At 44.3% G+C, this 5,344-nt stretch overlaps 1 non-coding gene across 1 annotated transcript; it reads left to right on the top strand.

Moving 5' to 3' along the window:
• The first annotated feature begins 4,815 nt into the window (after positions 1-4,815).
• On the top strand, positions 4,816-4,888 carry TRNAF-GAA (transfer RNA phenylalanine (anticodon GAA)). Its single transcript has one exon. It is a non-coding gene; the product is annotated as a tRNA-Phe (tRNA).
• The last annotated feature ends 456 nt before the right edge of the window (positions 4,889-5,344 follow it).

Raw genomic sequence — 5,344 nt, 5'->3', positions numbered from 1 at the left:
ATCACAGCATCTTTTAAACATCAGACTTAAGGAGGTAGAAGGACTACATGACAGGCATAGTTTGGCAGTGGGGCTTCATTAACTTTGTTTTTCAAAGATGCATTTATGTCTCCAAAACAACAATTGAGTTATCTCAGGCCCAATATTCCATCCTGTTTAGCACATCCCCTCACAGCTATTGCAGTAGGTAGCACCCACAGTCCCCTTTGTGCCGTCATCTCATTCTTTCTCCAACATATTAAACTGCCATCAAAGATGAGGTTTGCAAATGTAGTTTGTTGCCTACTGGAGCCTTACATTTCAGAGCTATTGCTGCTACTGTTGCATATTTTGTAGATTTTTTTTTTTCAAGCAGTCCATTTTTGCTAATGGGCTCACTTGGGGGTCTGTTGAACTGCAAGGAAAATGGAGACAAGCAATCTTCCTGCTGGGAGACCTTTGCAAACCTCAAGGAACCTTTTTCAGAAACAGGAGTTGTTCCATGTTCTTAATGAGATCATTTTCAGAAAAGTCTGGAGAAAGAAAAAGAAAACAGAGAGCACAAAATAGAGATAATTGCTAGAAACACTTTTCAAGTAAACCAGAAGCCCACTCAGTGTAATGAGACAGAAAAATTTCAAGAAACCTAAAGGAAGAACATGTGCTTTATTTGACACATCAGACCCATGTCAGTATGTGAAAAGCAACAGCATCTCAACCCTGCAGTTGTCTGTCACTCCCCTGGTGCAGATAGCTGGATTAAGAGTGGAGAAATAGGACAAAATCCCATCAGTGACATAGTTTGGTGCAAGGAAGTCTGCAATGAACTAAAATTTGTAACAAATCTGATGTGCTGAGTTGGGTAGAAAAGGTCACCTCTCCTGCACCTCCATCTGCCTTAACCCCATTAAAAAAAAAGTGCACTCAGCAAGGGGTGGTGAACCCACACTGGCCCACAAAGGCCAGCTTCATGCCTCTCAACATGGCCAGGCACCTCACTGTTGGGATAAGCATTCAGTGGTGGCTTTCTGTGTGGAATTAATGTGATAACTTTTGAAAGCTGCATCTGGCTGATGCCAGATGGATATTTTTAAAAGCTCGGGTAGATCCACCTTGAATGATAGGAAAACTGGAAGAATGGCAGGAGGGAAAGTGGGGACAGAAGGATCTCCTATAATCTGTTTGACATGGCCAAAGCCTCAAACACCTGTGTAGGAGTGGTAGATCAAACAGTTGACGGCATGAAATGACACCTCCAGCACAACTCTTGCCATTGTGCCAACATGGTTTAACAAGCTGACACTTTACTGACGTCTCAAGAAGCCAGGGTATGAGTATAAGTAGATGCCAGAGAAGCTCTACAGAAGAACATCTAACTTAAAATCCAGTCTGCAACATTTTCCATGAGTTAATACCTGTAGAAGAGTATAATAACAGAGAAAAAGAATGACGTGTTATATCACTAGATACTCTCCTAATCTCCAGAGATTTGTGGCTCAGGCACTGCATGAACCAAAGCAGATAGTTTCATATTTGCACACTCCTCGTGGAGTTTTTTGTTCCATAAATCTCTACACTTTGGGGATCTATAACAGATATAACAGATAACTAGATGTTGTGTGAAGAAACTGCTTCTTTTTCTTTATTCTGAGTTTGACACTTGCTCATTTCAACTGGTAACCCTTAGTTCCTGCATCAGAAGACTCAACAAGTAATCAACCCTTAATGACTCTTCTCTAGACCCTATAATATCCTTCCTTTTACCCTTTCTTTTTCCAGGCTGAATAAACATGGTTTACACAGTAATTCCCTGTGCAGAGGTGGCTTTATTACGCATTTCCACTCCTTAGGTTTTTTTCACTTCCTACCTGGGGTGGGGCACCAAAACAAAACAGACATTATTCAAGACATCAATGAAAATGGGGTTGTTCAGCCTGGAGAAAAGCAGGCTCAGGGGAGACCTTCTCACCGTCTACAACTACCTGAAAGAAGGTTGTAATGAAGTGGTGTTGATATCTTCTCCCAAGTAACAAAAAATAGGACAAGAGCCTCAAGTTGCACCAGAGGAGGTTCCGATTGGATATTAGGAAGAATTCCTTTGTTGAAAGGGTTGTCAAGCATTTCAACATGCTGCCCAGTGAAGTGGTTGAGTCACCATCCCTGGAGGCATTTAAAAGCCATGTAGACATGGCACTTAGGAATGTGGTTTACTGGTGGGCTTAGCACTGCTGAGTTAATGGTCAGACTTGCTGACCTTAAAGGTCTTTTCCAACCTAAACAGTTCTATGATTCTCCATCCAGTGAAAGGCCAAGGTCTTTTTTACAACCTGTGTGCCTTGCAGTCCTAGTGTCACTAGGGACATCTAGGATATTGTGGCCCAGAGGAGGCAGAGGTCAGAGAGAGGAATTTATTAAATGTCTGAGGGAGAAGGCAGGAAGGAAACTGTTGGACTCAATCCTGAAGGTCTTTTACAACCTAAACAATTCTATGATTCTGTGAAACAGAAGATTTTGCAGGGGGAGTGATAACAACATGGGGGTTTGAGTATGGGAAGCCCACACTCTGAAGACCCCCTGGACACAGAAGTGACCTGAGGAAACCACTAGAAGAAAATCAAAGATGAAGTGCAAGGCTACCTATTAGAAAATGTCTGGTATAAATGGGAGCAGAGATGAAACAGGGACAGTCTCAATGAGAGAAGTAAGTGTCACAGTGACAGGTTATTTTTCCAGCAGGAGACCACGGAGGCTATCTGCCTTTTTCATGACATGCATAGACTGTCAGAGCAGTTTTCCTGAATCTCTGCATTTGCACAGTGCAACACTGAGCTGGACAAGTGCATGGTAGGCAGAGGTGTCCACAGCTCTTGCTCAGGAAAGTAGCATCCACTAAAAGCTTCAATTTTAACCTGCCCAGCAGGCAGTCAGAGCAGTCATCCCAGCTTCACTCTTTCTACTTCATTCACTCCCCATAGCAGAGCTGCCTATGGAGCTCCAGCCCTTAGGTCTGAATTGAGCCAGAAGGATAAGTTTAATTTCTTTCTTTTCAATGAGGAGAAGTCTAAGCTTCCAGCTTCTTCCATATGACATGTTAAACTGCAATACAAGTCTTCCTTCTGATGACTTTACTCATAGACTTTCAGTTGTGATGTTTCACCATCTGAATAAGCCAGCTTCCCACCAAGTCAGCTTCTCAGATTTCTAATTTAACTGCAATGTAGCACTTCCTTCAAGGCTTGTTCTTTATCAGATCCTTCACTTCATCATTTCCACCAGCACTGCTAGTGTTTGCAAAGTGGTAGTGTAGCTCATCTTTCAGGAGCAATTTTGTACCCAGATGAAGCTTGAGTATTTCCAGCAAGGCAGAGTGGGTTGTCAAATAGCACAGTTCCCACGTTGGGATCATTTCTTCCTGTCTCAGAAAAGCTGGTGAGAAACAGAAGTGCTTTGGTTTCTGCAGTCACTTTGCTTGACAAGGAGAAAGCTGGTGAAGCAAAAATGGGACAGCTGGAAGGGCAGAGCTAAATCACAGGTGATCCAGGCTTCCATACAAGTTGACCTGGCAGATCTCCCTTTCCTAGGAAAAACCTACAGATGGCTCCATGTCACCCACTCACTTAGAGCCAACAGAGCATGGATGATGTGTGCTTTATGGAGTGACAGCTTAGTCCAGTCTCTGAGAAAACCTGCTTGGAGGGGTGTTACCAGTGAAAATGTGGCTGTAAGAATTATTCCTATCTTGTGTATTTATCCACCACAGCTATTCTCTTTCAAAGATCTTTGATAATTGTTGACCTTATTGGTCTCTGGTAGTTGATGTCGGGTCAGGTGTTTAAACATTGGTGATAGATCCAGGGACAGATGCTGAATGACCAGCTCTTCAGTGTTGTTCCTTCCAACTTCATGAATATGGCACAAGGGGGATGGACCACACTTATATGATGTCCTGTGGAATGTCTCCCTGTCTCATTTTCAGAGATAGAGGACTGGACTAGATGGACTGTTGATCTGACCTAGGAAAACACAATTTATTTTCCTAGGTGCCTGCTGCTTTTTAAGAAGCCCAAGAACATTCAAGCCATAGTCACAGGGCTGAAAGATGTGAGATGGGTCATGAAGAAAGCCTACAGTCCTCTGGAGTAGGAGCTGTGGAACTGCTGGGATAGCCTAAGGTATCGCAGATAGTGCTGAATGTGTACGTTTAGGCAACTGGGATGGAGTTCTTATGGTGGGATTGTATTTGAGATGAAAGTCATGGTTCAGTTGCCTGCAGAACAATAGGTGGGTCACACTCTACCCAAATCCCAAAGGTTTCAGGGGTTTTCCTACCCTGGGTGTCACTAGTCCCTGACTGCTTCATTTGTAGGGGCACTGCTTCTCCACAGCAGACTAGGAAGGGAAGCTGGGACCGTAGTGAAGTCAGGGGAAACAACTATAATGTCAAGAAGAAGATCACAGAAAAGTGTCTCTGCTGTGTTCTCCCAGCTGCTAGCAATCTGTAAATTAGACTTCTCAAACTGGGGAAGAAGAAAGGTTTTAGGGCAACCTGTGTGTAACACTTCCTGATGAAACTCACTTCCTGCACTTCTCTCATTGCTTCTGAAACCCTTTGTAGTTCAGCCATGCACAGAGTCCCTTGGAACGCCTAGAGAGGGCAATCTCATCAATGTACATTAGTACCTGAAGGGAGGGTGTAGAGAAGACTGAGTCAGGCTCTTTTCAGTGGTCCCCAGTGACAGGATAAGAGTCAAGTGTCCACAGAACCAGTCTGAATGGTGCAAGTCTGAGCGTTCATTATCTTCCAACAAGTTATGTGAAAAACTGTCCTGCAGCAGAGCTGAAGTAGCTCAGCTGGGAGAGCGTTAGACTGAAGATCTAAAGGTCCCTGGTTCAAACCCGGGCTTCAGCAGTGTTTTCCTGTAGTTTTCTGTGCCCAGTGCTGGGCTCTCCAGTATGAGACACGGACATACTGGAAAGAGTCCAGCAAAAAGGGGTCATAAAGATGACAAGGGGCTGGAGCATACCTCCTATGAGGAAAGGCTGAGAGAGCTGTTCAGCCTGGAGAAGGAAAGTATCAGGAGGTATCCTACCACTGTATATGAATACATGAAGGGAGGGTGCAAAGAAGATGGAGCTTATTCTTTTTAGTTGTCCCCAGGGCCAGACGCAACGGGCACAAAACGTGACACAGGTGGTTCCCTCTGAACATCAGGAAATATTTCCACTGTGCGAGTGACTGAGCACTGGCACAGGTTGCCCAGAGAAACTGTGGAACCTTCATCCTTGCGATGTCTGGACATGGCTCTTGGAAACTGGCCCTGCTTGAGAAAAGGGACTGGACCAGATGACCTCCAGAGGTCCTTTC

This window comes from Falco cherrug, chromosome 3 (assembly GCF_023634085.1).
Source record: "Falco cherrug isolate bFalChe1 chromosome 3, bFalChe1.pri, whole genome shotgun sequence".
NCBI classification, from domain to species: Eukaryota; Metazoa; Chordata; class Aves; order Falconiformes; family Falconidae; genus Falco; species Falco cherrug.
The sequence above is the reverse complement of the archived record's forward strand: the minus strand, read 5'-3'. Positions and strand labels throughout refer to the sequence as shown.